The 21,020-nt window shown below is 39.6% G+C and overlaps 1 pseudogene; it reads right to left on the reverse strand.

Moving 5' to 3' along the window:
* Positions 1-316: 316 nt before the first annotated feature.
* The window catches only part of LOC110560307 (serine/arginine-rich splicing factor 10-like), a 36,392-nt pseudogene continuing 15,688 nt past the window's right edge, over positions 317-21,020 (reverse strand).

Genomic DNA, 21,020 nt, shown 5'->3' on the forward strand with positions numbered 1-21,020 from the left:
TACCTTTTCAACAAATACTTCAAGCATAAAAAGGCAAGAATCTTTAAAAATATATACAGACACCACAAATTAATACCTTCCCATAACATTAAACAAACTAGATTCTTAAAAGTAACTTTTAACAGTATTCCTTTTAATTATACTCATTGGCCACTACAGAGAAAATTAACATGTGTCTGTTTCTCTTTTTTATGCATCATTGCAACATTGTATTCCTGATAATTTAAGTATAACAAACTAGGAGTAAATGAATGATACATACCTAGAAAGTATCATAATTTGAACTATAGGTGGCCACTGGATTTGAGACTATAGTCTAAGAGCTTGACCTAGATTTTTACGTAGACCTAGACTGTGATCTTTATTGTGGTTTGGATCTAGGTGATTCTCTTTTCCTTGATTCCTTTTCATATCTTGAGCCAGACTCATAACATGTATTGGAGGTTCCTCTAGCTTTGGTATGAGATACAGACCTAGAACAAGATTTAGCCGTCATTTCTTTCGTGGGCTTGGACTTGGACCATGATCTTGAATTGAAATTAGATGTTGAAGATCAATTTTAGTATTTGAATCTATCATTGGCAGAATGACTTTGGCTATGCCATGGTCTTCCAGTTGGTCTATTTCTAAGACAATAGGATTTGAAAGCCTATCATTGTAATCAAAAGAACAACTCCTTGATCTCTTCCTGTCATAACTTTGGCTCTAAGAATATGTATACCAGTCATAATCATCATATTGTGAAGAGCTATATACATCCCTCTCTTTTTTGGCTTTCATTGACTTGGTGTCTTCAAATCCCCTTGTGTGAACTGTATTTCAGTTTGATACTCAAAAATTCATTTTCTGAGCAAATTATATAAAGCATCTTCAGTATGACAGTGGCAGGAGTCTGGGCCAGCACACTAATGGGTTCAGGAAACCTCTTACATCCAGTCCTAAACAGATACATTTTTAAAAGAAAAAATACAAATAACGAAAATATTTTTGAAAGTTGTTTTTTGTTGTTGTTGTTGTTATTGTTGTTGTTGTTTTATGTTTAACATCCCAGCACTCAAGAAGCAGCAATTTCATGTTTGTAAAAGCATTTAAGAGACACCACCATTTTGCAGAGGCTTTCTTACTGTGTGCTTAGAATCATAGAAATTATCACTATGGGCTTCTGGGGCACACAGTAAGACTATTCCAAGACTACACAACCACATTCAAAAGTTCTTGTGGGAAATTCATGAGTTAAGAACAGACAACCAGAAACACATTTTCTTCACTGAAACAAAGCAGTAGGGCAGCAAAGCCCTACCACTCCCAGTCTCGACACTCCTAAGTGTGCTCAGACCTTGGTGTTCCCACACTGGGTGCAGCCAATCGTTGTACTTGAGAGTGCTCTCTGCTCCCTCCTTCTTTTTGCTGCCTTCGTTTCTAGGTTTCTGAGTTTATTTTTGTACCCATTCCCATACTACCCTCATGGGATTTTTTGGCCTTGACTCTATGCTAATGACTTACAGGTTTCTCTTTCTTTGGATCAGATGTTTACATGTAAGTTATCTTCTTCCCCACCTGTCTACCTAAATCTAACCAGATTGAACTGACATATGAATATAACTCTGAACAGATCTGCAGGGAGATGGGGAGTGGGGTGACACGTGTGAAGAGTGTCAGACACTTAAGTCTGTCTACGGGGCAGTTAGGGAAGAGAGGGGTAAGATATGGTTGGAGGGTAATGGGGCCACATAATTTCAGGGCTGGTAAGCCATAGACTTTATTAGATTTTATGCTCACTATGGTGTTTGTTGAGTGTTGAAGCCATGGGCATGACAAGCATTTTTAAATAACCACTCTGGTGACTGAAAGGCAAGGAAAAGAAGGAAGAAGAGCTCTGGTGGAGAGAACAGTAGGCTGCCCTTCAGGCAGGTTAGGAGTGGACACTGCCACCTAACACCCACCCAAACTATAATATGACTGAAATGCTCTCCTTAAAATGAGGAAGAAGGAAATGTTATACTATAGAAATCACTAAATAAAAAAGAAAGACAATAACACTTGATATGGTTTCTCCTTGATCCTTAGCCTTTGTGTTGCTTTGAAACTTATCTTGCTTTCTTGCACAAGTTGGCCTTGAATTGCAGGACTCTGGTGATCCTCCCGCCTCATCCTCTAGGGAAGCTGAGGCTACAAGCATGTACAGCCACTTTTGGCTGTCTATCCACTGTCTTCATGCTGATATTTGAAGGAAAGCTGGTTTTTCTTAAAGAGATATTTAGAGTTAGGCAGAGATTTTTTAAAAAGTAGCTAGTGAGAACTTTTTAAGAGTTTAGAAACAAACCAGACCATTCCCTATTTTGTATTTAGCCTTGCTCCAAAGCTTATCATTCAAGATTAACATGATTTACCCTGTAGATTACAAAGTAAAAGAAACATGAGAAAAAAAAATAAGGGAACTTTTCTTTTGAGATGAGAAAGAAAGACTTGGGGTAAAAATGAGGAAAAATGGAAGTAAGTGGGATAATGAGTCCTAAAGCAAATATCAGCTAAAATGAAATTAATGAACTGAGCTAAGAAAGATGGTTTTTAAAAAATGGTAGATGCACTGGACAGATGGCTCAGTCAGTAGAATGCTTGCTTTATAAGCAGGAAGAGAGAAGTTCAGTCCCCACCAACACCATAGAAAAAATGCTGATAAGAACAGAGATGGGAGAGTACATGTGCTGGTCAGACAGTCCAACTGAATCTCTCACAGGAGAGCCTGTCTCCAACGTAAGTGAAATGCAGAAGAGGAAAACACCCAGTGTCAACCTCTAGCCTCCACATTCACAGGAATATGCATGACTTACATACACACCCACACATACATGCGTGCACACACACACACCAAAAATAATGGAAGGCTACAACTTATGCATGACCATCCTGGAGAGTGGTAGGAATCTTGTCATAAGCAAGTCATGTGAGAGGAGGGAACCTCAGCTGGGAAAATACCTCCACAAGACTGGTCTGTAGGAAGGCCTGTAGGGCATTTTCTTAATGATTGATGGGCAAAAGCCCGGCCCACTGTGGGTGGGGCCACCTCAGGCTGATTATCTTGAGTTCTCTAAAGGAAAACAGGCTGAGCAAACCCAAGGGAGCAACCAGGAAGCAGCCCTCCTTTATGGCATCAGTTCCTGCACTGTTTTGAGTTCCTGATCTGACTTCCTTTGAAGATGGACAGCGACATGGAAGAATAAGACAAATAAATGCTTCCCTCCCTAACTTGCTTTCGGTGCTTTATCACAGCAATAGTAACCCTAACTAAGACCTTGCAACTTAATCAGAAGAAAAAAAACTGCATTAAAAAGAAAAAGGATTAATAATTATGTGGTGAAGAATGTTTCTCAGCCTTGGAGAAGATGTCTGGAAAACTACTCCACTGAAGAAAACAAATGATGAGTGAGAATATAAGTTACTTATATCTGAATTAACTCATTCCCAAATAGTTCCTTTTTTGTCTGGTGACTGGAAAGTACTAAAAGTTCCTATGATTGTTTAAGGATCAAAATCACTAACATACCTTACAGCATTCAAATGGATTCGATAAATTTTCCACTGCAGAATGTATTGGGATAGTAAGAACAGGCATTTTAACGAAGAATGGTGACTTGAGATCCAATGGGAAAACAGGCTCATGCTTTATTCTGTGAATGGTTTCAATCTTTATGAAATGGGAAATGGGGAGACATACAATTCCTACTTCCATGTTCACTGCATATTTCTATTACTATTGAACATATCACAAGATGGTACATATGTGGATATGTGCAGAATGGAGTGGATGGGTTACATCGTTCTGGATAATGGTATTATAACGTGAGCAAGCACCGTTCATGATTTCACAAAAATTGCACTGAAGCACTCTATATATAAAACAGAGAATGACAAGCTCAGATATATTGAGTCAAGACAATATTAAAATATCATATAACACTTAAAATGTTACTACTTCATATTCTTTTCAACTTAATTCTTTCGAAACAAAGAGGAAAATGTCTGCTAACCACAACAGCATCTACAGCAGTAAGAAAGTTCATAAGTTTTAAAAATAATTGCCAAGAAAACTGTCTTATATTTATATCTTTTCTGGCCAGAGAAATTATGCTAACAGCAGGTTAGCAAGAATCATCCCTAATTCTCATGAACATGATTCTAACTGCAGTGTAGGCAGGGCCTTAAATACATTTCTCACTACTGTGTCTATTTTTAATTTCTAATTCAACATGGAATTCTTAACTCACTGGCTCTGACTTGGAGGCTCTTTGCAAAGTCTTAGGTGAAACACTGAGCCTTTACTGAGTGCTTCAGTTTCAGCATTTCCCAAGCAATGACAACAACAACAAAGTAGATTTCTTAAAAACCTTCTGAGTATTCCTCAATATTCGAAATAAGTTAACAGACCAGCAATGGCAGTGCTCTTTTAGCCCAGTGAGCATCAATGAGGTATGGTCTAAACAAAAGCATGCAGTCGGTTAACTGCATGAGAAGGTGAGAAGGTGCCATGAAGTAGAACCATTTCAAAACAGCAAACATTTCTTAATAGTAGGTAGGTGGGTTTGTTGTTGTTGTTCTAAGACAAATAATGCTTTGGTCCTGGTAAGATTTCATGTCAGAGTATGAGATATGCTCTTGTTATAAAGTAAAGGCATTGTCACTTGGAATTGTGCAGGCCAGTTCTAGGCTTATTTTTACTCGGCATAATTTTGAACAATGAATAAAGTCTACATGTAAGGTTCAAATACACAAGCAAGGCAGACATTCTTCTAAAGTTCCTAACCTGTGCATTTAAATAACTATTGCTATAGACAGATATGAGTATGGAGTCTTAATCAACTCCATTGCTTCCTCATATACTCAGCACACAAAGCCACATTCTATAACAGAGAAATTACTCACAAATGTTCTTACATAAACCTGATAAACCTGATGACAGGACCATTCTCAATCTGGAGAAGCCAAAAAGCAAAAAATAAATTATTTGAGAGATTTTATTTATTTATTTATTGAAACAGGGTTACACTATTCATTCTTGGCTGACCTTGAACTTATAGTGTACTCCAGGCTGGCTTTGTTCAAGATCTTCCTCTCTTGACCTCCCAAGTGATTACAGGCATAAGCCAGCACATTAAGCACACTCAGCTATGTCTTTCCTCCTGGAAGTACCCATGAAAAAAACTTCAATTTGGTGCTAAAAGCATACAGTTACTTTTGGGTTTCAGGTGGCTTTTTTCAGGTTGGAAGAGTCCCCGGGGAGCTATCTACTGTGTCCCATTGCAGTAGTTCATAGCTCCACCACGTGAATGTTTCTTCTAGCTGTAAGCCTACATTTAGTTCCTTCTAATATTAATACGCTACAGATTTCAAGCCAGTATGTATACTTACATGCATAGCAGAGCATGTATTTATATATGTGTGAAAATATATGCAACAGAATTAACGTAGATCTAGTATCCCAGTTTGCTTTCTATTGCTACAGTAAAGATCATGACTAAAAGCAACTTGGAGAGTAAAGAGTTTATCTCATCTTACAGTCCCAGTCACAACCAATCACTGAGGGAAGCCAAGGCAGAAACCCAAGCAGAGAAGGAACCTGAAAACAGGAACTGAAGCAGAGACCACGGAAGAATGGAGTTTACTAGTTTGCTTTCTGTGACTTACTTAGCTTGCTATTTTCACATAACTCAGAACTACCTGCTACCTTCCCACATCAATGCCAATGCCCACCAGACTTGCCTTCATGCCAATATTATGGAGAAATTTTCTTAGTTGAAGTTTCCTCCTCCCAGATGACCCAAACTTATATCAAACTCACAAAATAAATAAGCATATCTAGCAATCTCACTTCTGGTATGTGTCTGAAAAAATTCAAATCAGCATGCCCATACCTCTATGTTCATTTCATTATTACTCATAGTTTTCAATAGATCTAATCATCTGACAACAGAGGAATAACTGAATAAAGAAACTATACACCTAGCAGACTGTTATAGAGACTTTCAAAAGGTTATTTAATTTGTGACAATATGGATTCAACAGTAAGTAAATTAAGTCAGATGGAGAAGGAAAAACACTATGATACTACTTTTATGTGGAATCTGAAAGACTTGATCTCACAGATTCAAGGCAAAATATAGGTCATCATAGACTGAAGTGGGAAAAGAGAGAGGAATATTGAACTGGGGACCAGCATATTCTGTGTCAGACACTGTCCTTGTTGCTATGGCTATCTGACAAGAAGCAATTGAAGGGAGGGATAGATTAATTGGATCATATTTGAAGCATGCAGTGATCTGAATAAAAATTACCCCTATAGGCTCATATATATTAATTCTTAGTCACCAGAAAGTGGCACTATTTGAGAAGGGTTAGAAGGTATGGCATTGTTGGAGCAGGTGTGGCCTTGTTGAAGGAAGTGTGTCACTGAGGATGGGCTTTAAAGTTTCAAAAGCCCATGCTAGGCCCAGTCTGTCTCTCATGTTCTCTGCCTCTCTTCCTCCACCTCCCTGCCCCTGCCTGTCTTTTTCTCTGTCTCTATTTCTCTTTTTTTTTCTGCTGACGATCAGGATGTAGATTTCAACTACTTTGCCAGCCTCATGCTTGCTTGCATACCCCAATGTTCACTGCCATAATGATCATACACTAAGCCTCAGACAAAGCAAGCCCCAATTAAATGATTTCTCTTGTAAGAGTCGCCTTGGTTATGGCAACTCTTCAGATGCTTTGGTCATAGTTCTCTTCATAGCAATAGAATAGAGATGGAAAAAAAAAGAGGGGGAGGACATCCTCCATCATGGTGGGGAAGCATAGCAGTATGAACTGAGGCAGCTGGTCCCATTGCATTCTCAAACAGGAAGCAGAGATAGCCGAGTGCTGGTTCTTAGCTTGTCTTCTCCCTTTTTAAAGTCTGGGATTTCAGATCACAGGAAAGTTCTTCCCACATTCAGGTTAGATCTTCATTTTTCATTTAAAACTTCCTGGATAGACCCTCACAGACACATTCTGACATGTGTATCCATGGTGGTTCTACATCCAATCAAATTGACAAAGGTTCAGAGTTTCAGTTAGGGACATAGGTTAAAATGATCTGTTCTATGGCATCAGTAATTAATAAGCACTGCATGCTTCAAAACTGCTAGAATAAATGTTTAAAGCTCTTTCCATAATCTCACTGGTAATTTGAAGTGACCAACGTGTTAATAAGCTTGATGCAATCTTTTTCTAGTATATGTTCATACATGAAACCCTTACATTGCACAGATACGTACATAAATAGTGTATATCAATAAAAAAATGTTTTCCCTTTGAAACATTAGCCAAAAAATAAGCTTTTTTGGTGGGGAGGGTTTGAGACAGGGTTTCTCTGTATGGCCTTGGCTGTCCTGGAACTTGCTATGTTGGATAGGCTGGCCTCAGACTTGTAGAGATCTGAATGCCTCTGCCTCCCAAGTACTGGGGCTAAAGGCTTGTGCTACCACTACCCTGCCAAGAGAAGCTATTGTTAATGAAAATACAATAAGAATTATAGGGAGATAGTGTTGCAATTCTATATGTGCTTGAGGGATAGAGTAATTGCTTAATGTATTTGAGGCCTGAGATTTGACTCACCATCCTGAAAACCAAAAGTCAATTCTTATTTAATATTAACAAATAACATCTGGCTAAAAGTCAGTGTTATATTTTTACAGAAATTTATGAGCCAAACATAAAGCAATTTCTACTCAAGTGATTTCTCTCTCTCTCTCTCTCTCTCTCTCTCTCTCTCTCTCTTTCCTTCAGATTTCATTTGGATAAGAGTTAGACATGTGAGCTGCATGGCCTCATCTCCCACACTGCCCACCCCGGAGTCAACCTCTCCTTTCCACACTCGCTCTTTGGTAACAGGAAAATCACTCTGTTCCCCATGTTGGGAGCAGCCATGAGTCTGTTCCTAAAAATGACAGACTTGGAGTTGAACCTAGAACAATCTGCTATATTGTTCGTGTGTGTTCGTGAAGAGCACCAGGAGCTATGAGCAACTGTCAGGTACCATGAATCCTTAGGCATAGTCAATATAACATCTTGGATTGGGAAGTTTTGTTTTCAGTGCAGAAAACAGAATAGGCACCATGGTGAGAAAAGTAAATGAATGAACCTATGAGGAAGCTTTAGAACTCCCTGAGAAAAGAATCATCTTAAACCCTCTTTAATTATTTCTAGCTTAAAAACCTTGTTTGCCTCCTGTTTTGTTTACCGATACCATTCTTTTTACCATGTGTAATTTGTGCTGGAGGCACAGAGGTCCTTGTGCTCACAGATAAGCACCAGAGAAACCAAGAATGTTAAACACACAGAGTTACTCTTCAAAGAAAGGGATGTATAAGCTGTTTTCCACTCCGAAGGCTGGGAATTGAGATGACTAATAGCCTAGGTGACTTCTGTACTGTCTTTAGAGCCAGGCCACACCTGCCTCCTGCTCCCTTACTAATAAGACCGGAGGTGGTTAATAGCCTAGTGACCTTTGTTCTATCTGTATGACTGAGACAATAACAGACTCTCCCTCAGGCCCTTAAGATAATGCATGTAGTATATTTACAGAACCCATTTTCTTGGAATAAATGGCATGTACGTTGAAAAGATTTTTGATACAGTTATGCCTTCAGCTTTATTGTGCACCAGGAAACTTTTTTTTTCAAAATTGTAAAGTACTTAAATATACCCAAAAGTAAACTTTAGTGTCAGACTCTAGATGTTTGAACCAACATCAGTTACTGAGTCCTGTTGAACTGGACTTCCTTCTTGCCTCTGGGGGATCATTACCTCTGCTGGCCATGATGTGGTTTGCAGAGACAACCCCCCCCCCATACACACATATGTTTGGGCATCTTTTCATCTATGAGAAGTGTTGAGCATTTTTCATGAATTTAAAGAACTTTACCCCATATAAAAATGAATTTTGCAATCTGAGAAAGGTAGCTCATACCTATAAGGCCAGTACTTGAGAGGCTGAAGCAAGAGAAATGCCAGGAGTTCAAGACCACCTTATAAAAAAAAAATAGAGAACTTGTCTCAAAAGGGGGAAAAAAATCAAAACAAGCAAACCTACGAAAAAGCATTTTGTCTCAACTTCTCATCTGAAGAAGTTCAGAAACAAAGCCCTTGTTCACTTGTTTGGGGCAGAGTTTACTCTGTAGCTGAGTCTGACCTAGTTTCCTCTGTAGCCCAGGTTATCCACCCAAGAATGCATTCTTTAAAGGAAAACAAAGCTCTATGTATCTTGAATACTCATGACCCCAGGAAGTGAACACTGGTCTAGATCCTCACAAATGGAACAAGGCTGGCCACGCAACCCTGGAGAAGGCCCAGCCAATGGGTGGAGGTGTGCTTACCTCGCCACACAGCTCAGAGGATCAGCTGTAACTTACTACACAGTTGGTAGTAACTGCCAACCCAAAACCTTCACATGTGGTCGGTGATTCTAGCTTCATGTGCAGATTGTGACTGACTGAGCCTTAGCACAAACCTTTTGTTGGTAGGCTGGGCTGTAGCAGGCAGCTTGTGAGGTTAACCATCTTTTACTGCTTTTAGTCTTCCCTCTGAAAGAATGAGGTTTTGTTAATCACTACTTGCCTGGTGAAAAATAAAGGGGAAAAGGCCATCTTTTTGATAATTCTCTGGAGGAATCTAGGCCCAATAGTTTTATCTAATGCATCTGTTTCTTATAGGTCTGTCTCTGGAGAGTTCTTATCAGTTAAGTAATTGATCCTCTTCCTATCCTCCTCAGGGAGAAACTGGTAAGAGAAAAAAACAATAAAAAAAAAAGGTAAGTTGAAGAAGTTCCATAGTAATGACTTCATTATAACGTGATCAATAATTTACTGATCTGTAATACTTTGTGGATACACATAGGCATGAACTGCATTTTGAAAGAATATACCAACCTGCCATTTTAGCTGCTTTCGTCCTCAAATTATGGTTGAAAAATACTCTCTAAATTGAGTACAAAGGTTAAAATATGCATTTTTCAATGTTCTGCTGAACCTATTTCTGTGTAACAAATTACTTTTAGAACCAAGAAGCTTAAAACAATAAAAATGAATTACGTTGAATAGGGCCCAGAATTCAGGATGGCTTAGAGGAACAGTTCAGCTCAATTTCCCATAGGGTTTCTATGTGATGTGGCTCTGATAACAGTCACCTGAAGTCTGCTAACATGGTGGCAAATTAATGCTGCCTGAGGTTGGGGCTCAATTCTTTCAGTATGGACCCACAGAGTTTCCTAAGTGTCCTCAGGATGCAACGACACAACAGTTGCTTTCCCCTAAGGAAAATAATGCGACAGAAAACAGAAGGAAACTTTTGAGTGTTGGTCTGTCATGTGCACAGGATCCTGTTGACTGTAGACCTCCGTCCGTGATATGCAGTGTGACAGCTCACCAATGAATGACAAGGGTCGAGTCAGAGAATCACACCAGGAGCCCGAGCACCACCACATTCCCATGTCTCTAATTATCCAGAACAGTCAGCTCACAGCCTCATCATAGAAGTCAGGGGCATGTGCCAATGAGGCTCTATCAGTGTAATTCCTTGGGTATGGCTCTTCAACCATTAGCCTTCCCCATCTAAAGGCCTAGAGTTAAGCTCCATGCCCAGGCTCCACTAGCATATCCACTCGTCACACAATGGTAGTGCATGATACACAGGGCAACTGTAGAAGGATTTAAATCCAGCAACATGGCTGCTCTGGCAAGGGATCACATCCAAAAAACCTTCTCAGTCTATGTAATATGACTGGAATGCAGACACGTCCTGGATTACAGCATTATCTGGTGGGAATACCGACTTGCCCTTAGTACACACCTTTAATTCCAAACAAGAAAGTAAGATTAGTTAATAAAAGTAAGCATGCATGCTTGAAAGTAATGTCTAATTGAGGGGCAGCAAAGTCAATCAGAGAAAGATTTGACTGAATAGAATATGCCAACTCTCAAGAGGATTGCACAGGAAAGAGAAGCTATTTAAGAGATGTGAGGTAACTATTTAAGGACTGGGCGTGGTGGTGCACACCTTTAGTCTCACCACTCAGGAGGCAGAGGCAGGAGGGTCTCTGTGACTTCAAGGCCATCCTGGTCTACAGAGTGAGTTCCAGGACAACAGAGGCTACACAGCACAGAGAAACCCTATCTCAGAAAGAGAGAGGCACAGAGAGAGAGGTGAGGCAGTTCCGTGGAATTCAGTTCAGTCAGTAGTGGGGAGTCAGTTGAAGAACAGTGCAGTAGAGTTGAGTCCATGGCAGTTCAGTTCATGGAATTCAAATGCAATTTATACTAGGGCAGTTTTACTGTGACAGGTTGTAGGGAGAACAAGCTAGACACAGGTGAAGACAGAACTGTCACAGAATAAGAATGAGCCAGGAGATTAGAACAAATTGCCAATGCTAGTTTTAGGCCAAGCACAACAATTCAGTAAGAAGCCAAGGGAAGCCAGATCAAATCAGTGAGTGAAGAATTTAAGTTAGCCTGGGTATAGTTTGCCTAAGTAAAGAGCCATCTTGACTGGGAGCTGAATTCAGGTACCAGGAAATATCACAGAATGTAAGCTTGGCAGAGAACAAAGTTAACTTTCCTAGCAACAGCCTTCAGGAAATAATACAGAATAAATGCTTTATAGAAATAGAGACAAACTCCCTGGCAATAATCAATGGGACTTGATTGGAAATCAGGTGGGAAAATTCTCCCCAATGTTTCAGATGTAGTTTAGAAAAATAGCCATTGTGATTATCTGCCTGAGCCATTGTGATTGTGTGTCTCAGAAAAGGTAACCTTGCCCTGCTAAACTTCACCCAATTCTTGTGCCCCCTTCTTGCTGCCATGGAAACCCCCCTGCTCATAGACTTTCCCTTTAAAAATCCTGTTCACTCAGAGCTTGGGGTCCCTCTTCTCTCCTGCTGTGTCAGTGAGACTTGGGTCCTGAGTTCGATCGCTCTCATAATAAAGCTCTCTTGCTATTGTATCGAGTAGCCTCCTGGTGGTCTCTGAGGGTTCCGTGAATCTGGCATTATATGAGCATGGAGAAGAGTTTGAGCCAGAACAGCTGAATTGAACCATCCATCCAGAGTTCAGAAAGAACTAGAGGGGCGAGTTGATTCAGCAATAAGCCTCTGAGATGACAATTAAATGAGATGGCTAAAAGTTGCATTTACAATTAACTCTTATGGATATTCTCATGAACCTAAGACACAAGGTGGTCACATCTACAGTACTTCTGAAAACCCTCCAGGCAAAGGCAAATGTTGACACTGTAAATTCCAACATACACTGATTTTCAAATGAAGTCATACTTTATTATGTCCACAATGTGCTGTTGCCACAGAGGCTAGATCTATTCAGTGTATAGTGTTAGGGATCATACCTGCCCATGGAAAAGCATGAGAATCTATTTGACTATTAGAGTGTTTCCATTTCCAATGCTTTATATTTTATGTTAGTTATAGATTGAAAATAGGTAAAATAGCGCTATTTATACAGCACAGCATCTGTTAAAGATATTAACAGAAGGCAAACCAAAGGTATGAGGTTCATTTAGCAGCAAAGTCTTCAGGTGTCAGACATTTTGTAGGGACTTGCAGTTCTGCTTTCTACCTGTTGGTGAGGCACCTTCTTCCAGATCAAAGACAGAATGAAGGTTTGGTTTTTTGTTTTGTTTTTGTTTTAATTCATATTAGTCATCCAAGGTGGTTCCCTGCATAAGTTTTGGCATTGGAACTCCTTCAGTGGAAGTCAAAAACTTACTCTTTACTAAGTAGTGTGGCCCTGGGTGGTTATTTTCTCATCCTCTTCTTCTTCTAATGGAGACACTGAAAAGATTAATTGTGATAATGGATGTGAAACATCAGTACACTCAGCCCAGAGTAAGATCTACAATTATTATCATTATCTAAAATTATGGGAATTATCTGATCATTTCAGTATTCTTTACAGAAAGTTTTCCCATCTGCAAGATTAGAGGCTGCTCTTGATTTCTCAGGTTCCATACAGATCGTTAAACCTACAGTTTTCCAGCCGAGTTGCTTCCTTTTCACAGTAATCATTGCATTTGCCCAGCACTTTTTCCTTCAAAATATATTCACAGCTATTATCTCTTTAGGTTCTTCTTGTCTTTCTGTAAAGCGAGACAAACAATATCATCTTCATTTGACTAATAGGGAAATAAGATGATGAACAGTTGTAATTTGCCCGAAGGAGCTGATTGCAAAGTTAAAACTAGAGGAATGTGACTCTTAGAGGGAATACACACATACCACAGACTCAGACTCACAAACACACACACACACACCAGCTCCTTCCTCCAGGCAACAAGTGCTTTGCTTACTATTCAATCAACTTTTGTTTTTAAGCTCAGAAAATATAAGAAGTAATCTTAAAAAGTTTCCAGGAAAGGTTAAAGACATTAGTTATAAATAAAGTTTTGACCAGGATCAAATGGCAGACAGGAAGTAGAGTCTATCTCACCTGTCTACACCCAGCTGAAAAGGAACATCCACCTTGACCTTGCCATGACACACTCTGACGTCATATCTATTGGTACTTTGCTGCTCTGTCCCTGAGCTGTGCCTTCCTTTTCCACAGCAGGATGTGAGTAAGTGTTTACTTCATCAGTTTCTCCCTTGGCTGTTGTTTCCAGTTTTAGCCAAGAGCGTGCCTGGGTTATTTCCTCTCACTCCATAGTCCTGTGTAGAAATCAATGACTAGAAAACCTGTCTGGAGAAAATTCAGGGTGTGTTTGCTGAGATCAGGTTAGTCACTAAGGTGTGGAAGCCAGGACAAAGAGGCTCAGAATATGCCTGCAGCTCCATTCTATAGTTCTCCTCCCATGAATGACACTCCTGCTTTGCTAAGAGCACAGTGCCAAAACGTTGGTCACATATTGACTTTTCATTGGTAGCAATTATCTGTCCTCATCCTAGTTCAGCATGACACAAATTTTCTAAAATAAGTGGCACCAACTCAATTCCCCTTTGTTTAGCCAAGGCACTTGCTGTTATTTTAGTTCCCGAGGATGATGGCTGTCCCTTCCCTGCTTTCAGTGTTTACTGGGAAAGGTCTGTGCTTATTGAATTCTTGTGGATGATGAAACAGCTTTCTTTCTCATTTTAAAAATATGGTAAAGACCATGTCATCTGGAAAATCCTGCTGTCTGGAAGAAGGTGTGCCAGACTCTAAATGACAGTGTAAAAGCTCAACTATGCCTTTACCAAGTCATGTGCTCTTGTGTTTTCATCTTGGTCTAAAAAAATTTTACTTATTTATAGAACATTGCAGGCATGCTCTTTGAAAATTATAGATGCTATATGTATTTAAGTAATAACTGTTGACTGTAGAATAATGTTCTTTTTGAGGATCTTATGTCAGGAAATGATATGTTGAGAGATAAGACATTTTTAAAACTTTTATTGAAGTGTCTTGATTTAAAATGTATTTCAGAGTCTGTGGACTGTAGTGTGATTTTCCTTTACTTAACAGATAGTATCCATTTAAAATGAGTACATGTCATGTATGTCTTTCTGTGTCTGTGTTGCCTCACTCAGGATAATTTTTTTCTACTTCCATCCATTTGCATGCAAATTTCATGTTGTCATTTTTTTTCTAGTTGTATTTTATTTTAATTATTTTATTCTTCTCTCATATATTATATCCTGACCACAGTTGACCCTCCCTCCTCTCTTCCTAGTCCATCCTCCCATTTCCTCTTCCTCTAGATCCATTCCTCCTCTATTTTCCTAAAAGAAAAAAAGAAAAAGAAAAAGAAAAAGAACAGACGCTATGTAATACACCACATTTTCTTTCTTCAATTGAGAGATATCTAGGTTGTTTCTAGTTTCTGGCTATTATGAATAAAGTAGCTATGACCCACAGATGCAGAGAGTAGGTAATAAGGAGGAAGATGCATGGATTATTCTGAGAAAGGGAAATAGAGTAGAATCTGAGGGTGGACTGGAGACAGACAGGTAAGGACATGGACATAGGGAATCAGGTGGGAAAGGAGGAACGAGTATGGAAAGAGATGACTGAAATCGCATTTGCGGAGCGATGTGGAAACCTACTACAGAGGAAACTTCCTGAAACCTATGAGGGTGGCCTTCATAAAGGCCCCTAATAATGGAGATTATGAAGCCTGATCAGCAGTCTTCTGCAACCAGAAAGACTTTAGTGGTGGAACTGGGACACTCACTCAGCCACAAAACCTTCAACCCACAACTTGTTCTGCCTGTAACGATGTGCTGGGGCAAAGGTGGCTCAGACTTTGTGGGAGCAGCCAACCAACAACTGGTCTAAGTTGAGGCCCAAGCCATGAGAAGGTGCCTGTGTCAGACACTACCTAGATAGCCAGGAACTGGAAGCTGAATGGCCCAGAGACCTAGAGTAGAACCAAACACAACTGTAAAAAAAAAAAAAAAAAAAAAAAAGTCAATTAGATGATTTCTAATGATGTTCTGTTATATTCCTAACAGGTGCCTAGACCTGTCGTTACCCTCTGGGAGTTTGTGGAAGCAGATGCAGAGACCCACAGTAAAACATTCGGCAGAGCTAGAGAGGGGGAAGGATTGTAGAAGCCTGAGGACATCAGGAGAACACAGCCCACAGAACCAACTAAGCAGGGCTTACGGGGCTCCTATGGAACCTGCATGGCTCTGTCCTAGCTCCTCTGCAGACATGTTGCGGTTATTTAGTTTGTATTTTTTTGTGGGACTCTAAAGAGTGGGATTGGAGGTGTCTCTGACCTTTTGCCTGCTCTTGGGACCCTTTCCTCCTACTGGGTTTCTTCATCCAGCCTTGAAATAACGTTTTGTGACTAGTCTTACTGAAACTTGATCTGCCTTGTTTGGTTGATGACTCTGGGAAGCCTGTTCTTGGCTGAAATGAAATGCAGGAGGAATGCATCTGGGGCAAGGGTTCAGTGGAGAGAGGAAAGGCTCCACTGCATTTAAAAAATACATTTAAAAGTATATTTCAGGTAATACATGTTCTTTTTTATTTCAATAATATTAAAATGCTATTTTTACAAAGTTAGGTTCAGATAAAAACAACTCTCAAACACTATCTACTTTTAAAAATCTTAAATCAGTATACCTTAGGCACAGCATACACAGTAAATTCATATTGAGGGTAAAGTTTTATTTCCTGAGGAAATGTTTGTACTATTTCATTATTTATAAAAATTCTACTGTTAGAAACAAACAAACAAACATGTGAGTGGCGAGTTTTCTTTCACCTTGATTGCTGGTGATTTTCAACCTTTTCCACAGATCTCTATATCCATGTCAGTGAGAGTGTTGTGTAGAGAAAGGCTGGGCAATATTCTGCCACACTGATAAAGAACAAGGAGGCACATCAGCATAAAGACTTCTCAAAAGCGTTGGATGCGTGTGCCAATATTCATCATGAGAAGATAAAGAGGTAATGCTTCTTTTGCAAGAACATTTACATTTCACACTGAGTTCTCTGCCTCATCTATGAGCTGAATAAGCTGCTAATTCATATTGTTCTTTACTCTTCTTATACAATTCCTATTACATGGTCTTAAAGGCCATAGAATTGCAGTGGTGTATGTTTATAAACATAAATTACCTCACTAGGATGAGAAAACACTGAAAGAGACAGAGGGAAGATAGAAAAAAGGGAGGGATGGAGGAAGGGAGGGAGAGAGGGAGAGAAGGAAAGAGATAGAGAGAGAGAGAGAGTGTGTGCATGCTAGCTCTCCATTAGACTCCATAGAGTCTAATCTTATCTGGAAGACCTCAGCTCAGGCCCACCCTCACCACCCTGTGGCATCACTGGTTAAATTCTGTAATCACCAAGCTGTTAGACATCTGATGGTTCAGAGTCTGATTACAGTTCTGTTTAGGCTCGAGGTTTCCCGTGTTGGAAGCAGCACTGACGTCTCTTCAGCACGCATTCTGTCCCACGTGGAACTTTCTGCTGTTACATGACAGCAGAGATGTCTGTACTATAAGAGCTTCAGAGAGCTAATGGTCCCAACTAAATAAAATTATGATGACTTTTTGTTTCTATTTTTGTACTTGAGCAGCAATATATTACATATAGGTTCCTTTTGATTAGCTTCTTACATACTTTTCAGAGTGTCTTCCCGTAAAAGAGTTTTAAAGGTTATTTAAATGACTAGTCTCTGTTTCAAAAATAACTGTGGCTTCTCCAGAGGGCATGAAATTTGAGACAATTATTCTCACAAACGTCCATCACCTTTTTATATGTAAATGACTCTGTATCTCCCATTTTAGGCACATCTTGCAGTAACCTTCAGAAATGTATTTACCTGCAGCCAGTCAGCAAATATGTCTGGAATGACTACATATATACCATTACCTACCAAGTAAATGACGAGGACATTTTCACGCTATTGTCTACAAACGATGAGGTCTGTGCTGGCAATAAAATAAAATACGTTGGGGCTGCTTTATGAAGCTCAAGCACAAGGGACTTTAAATATTGCTGTTGCTAGTAAGAAGCACACATTTCCAGTACAGCAAAAAATAAAACAATAAAACATCAGTATGAGAAAGAATATAAATGTGCATTGCTCTACCTGTGTTCACTGGTCTCCCCCACAGTGGTTTGAAGAAAAACATTATGGGAACTTTTACATCCCTCTCTGTGGAGACTTGACTTCTCAGAAACTTGAGGTGTACTCATATCAGGTTTATTTTCTGAGACCTTCAATTGGCAATTTCTTATTTTGTTTTCATTTGTTGTTGTTGTTCTTGCTCTATGTTATGTAGGTACGTATTTTAAACATATTTTCAAATAAATATATATTAAAAGAAAATATATTCATTTTAAATATGAATCCTCTAAATGAGGTAGCTAGAGAAAATCAATAAGAGGCAATTACAAACACATATTAAATGCACTCACAGTCCTTTAAAAGATGGTGTTTGTTGATGTCTTTTAAAAATATCACCTTATAACCATTGCATTTTAAACATTTTGAAATAGGGTCCATTTACACCTATCTTCAGGTCTTGCTTCTGTATTCCTTTTAATGGGCAACACGAACTCATGAAATGTTAAGCAGTAAGTGTTTTTGAAGCATGTCTAGTGTCTGTATCTGTAGCAATATTGCTTTAGAAAGGCAAGAATGGGGATATGAAGAGTTATAATAGCAATGTAAGGCCCTATCCTAGAGTGATGGATAGATGGGCTCTGCGTCTAGTTCCAACCTACCTTATTCTTCACAGTTCCTCCTAAGAATGTCTACTTTCAGCACTTACCATAAGATGTCTGACAGGACACTGGGGCCCTTAGGCGTGTGGGGATATTATAGGCTCAGGAACTTTATAATTAGCCCAGCTACCTGACATCTTTGATGACTGCCTAATAAAGTGGGAAGCTGACTCAGAAAAACTGGTTTGATGAATCCATTCTGGCTGTAAAGAGATGTATCTACCAGAACTCTAATTTATGAATTTAGAATGGGACAGAATGCTACAAGTGCATCTAAGTAACATCCCTGGACAAAGGTGTCTGCTGTCCTCTCCCTCTCTACTGCTGGCAATCACTGGTCATCACTACACCACAGAATTGCTAGAAAGTGGTGCCAACCAGCTGGTCTCCAGCTTTGTTATTGGTCTCAGACTCTGTTTTTCCTAGTTTAAGGGTTCTCTTCTGCTAGTGGCATCATTATTGCACAGCAACCATTGCTTGTCCAGAGGAAATTTTGATCAACAGCTCTTTGCATGTTTACATTCTTATTTGCTGTTTATTGTGATACAGCTTCTTGTGGTGGAGGACTGGATCGTATATGGAAAGCTTCGTGGATTTTACCTGTGTGCACACTTACGTAAGCATATACATGTCCAACACTTAGAAGTTCTGTTTCCCGTGCTTCTTCTAGGCAATCAATACAGTGTCTGAAAGAGAACCTCTTCTAAACTCCATCTCCCTAGATGACTTGATTATACTTTAGCCTGCTCATCCTAATCTTATTAAAAATGGCCTTTAATCTCATTTTATTAAACATCATGGTATAATAATAATAATAATAATATACATCCTTGTATAATGCATCTGTGAAAATGTGCATTCAACATACACCAGAAAACTGATATTTGTTGGGCATAGTAGCTTCAGCCTATCATCTTAGCCTGGGAAAGAAAGGCAGAAGGGTTACGAGTCCAAGGCCAAGTTATTGATATCAGCACTCCACAAGCAGAGGCAGACAGATCTGTGAGTATGGGACCAGCCTGGTCTACAGATGACTACCAGAACAGTGGAGGCTACACAGAAAAACTCTTTTCTCAAAAAACAAGCAAATCAAACAAACAAACAAACAAACAAACAAACAAAAATGTCCAAAGCCAGGCCACTCTGGGCTACATAGTCAGGCCCCAAACAAACAAACCAAATGAAATACATTAAGATTGCCCACTGTGCTCCTCACAGGCTAGGTCCTGGGACTCTGACTAAGCATTGCATGGGGAAAAATAACCACAGACACATTATACAGAAAAGCTGAGGACTGTTAGAGTGGCCCCTACTACTGCTTCAATGGGGAACCTCAAGCATTTTTACTATGTACAGCATAGGGGAAAGGCCTAGCTAGTCTCAATAGTCTCAGTAGGCCTGTAAGTGAGCAGCTGTAGGCTGGAAGGATGCTGCAGCAGCAAGATTTGGAGACTAGTCACTCACTTGCACCAAGCACCCCGCCCCCCAAAAAAAATTGTCATCCGTCTGAGCATCATCCAGGAAAGACTTTGCTAGTCCTATGGGGCTGAGGGCATTGGTGTCCTCGACATGGCAATAGCCACGCCCATGTCAACAATACATACTCACAATACCTACTCATTCTCTGCTCCCTACGGTTACCCTAAGGCTTTGTCTTGCTCCTTCTAATCTCAGCGGCAATCACCTGCTGTCTTCTTACCTTATACCCATTGTCTCACACGGATGGTATTAAAATAAAATGTCAAGGGAAAAGAATTGTGGTTTATGACAAGAGAGGGCAAATGTAGGAAGGGCTGAAAATCAAGGAGGGCTGAAGAGTACATGGAAAGAATGTCTACAGGCAATCAGCATGTTCTTACAGGTTAACTAGGGAGGGAGAGAAGTTGAAGGCCCCTTGTACTGGACGACCATCAGTGAAAAGGAGGAGCACCGTGGGAAAACATGAGTTAGGAGAAAGGTCACTCATTGGACCTCACCCTTTCAAACAAACAAACAACAAACATGGTTGCTGAGGTCCTTTCAGTACCAGCGTCTGGAGTGGGAGCTGAGGTGTGCATTGGTGCAGAGAACCCTAAACAAGTTCTCTTTTCCAACCTGGCTTTCTGCACCAGTGGTCTCTCCAAGCTCGTCCTATCAGCTTAGAGCCTGCTGCCAGCAAGCACTATAGACACTATGCTGGGACAGAAACCATCAGTGCCAGGAACTATCCTGAAACCCTGTGGACCAAGGCCTCCTAACAAGGAGTGCTTTTTTTCTTCTAAACAAACACAAGCAACAGGATGTCCAGCATTCCACGGAAGACTTTACATTATTTCCAGATTGTTTACTTATGAAATAGAATATTTCATGAGGCTATCGACGTCCTTCTGCAATCATTAAAGAGGAATAGGTTTTATAAATAAATCCCCTAAGTATATTTTTGGTTCTTTTCTCCCCTGTGTGTTGTTGATTTCTTGTAGCATAATATTTCTGCTAAGCTCCAATTTTTAGTAGAGAATTTAATCCCTAAATTAAAACAAAATTAGTAAAAAAAAAAAAAAAAAAGATTCTTTTTCACTATTTAACACTTGGCCCCCCAAACTTTAGACCTTATTCTTGCAATGTTCTAGCAATACTGCAGGTAAAACTGATAATAGAGAGTAGTTGTAATATCTAAAAGCGGAGTTTAAAATAAGCCATAAGTCTCCCAAGGCAATTTTTTACATTTGCTTATTTTTACGTGTATGTGTGTGTCTGAGTATGTTTATGTATCATGTGCATGAACAAAGATAATTAAAA

Source organism: Meriones unguiculatus, chromosome 2, assembly GCF_030254825.1.
Source record: "Meriones unguiculatus strain TT.TT164.6M chromosome 2, Bangor_MerUng_6.1, whole genome shotgun sequence".
NCBI classification, from domain to species: Eukaryota; Metazoa; Chordata; class Mammalia; order Rodentia; family Muridae; genus Meriones; species Meriones unguiculatus.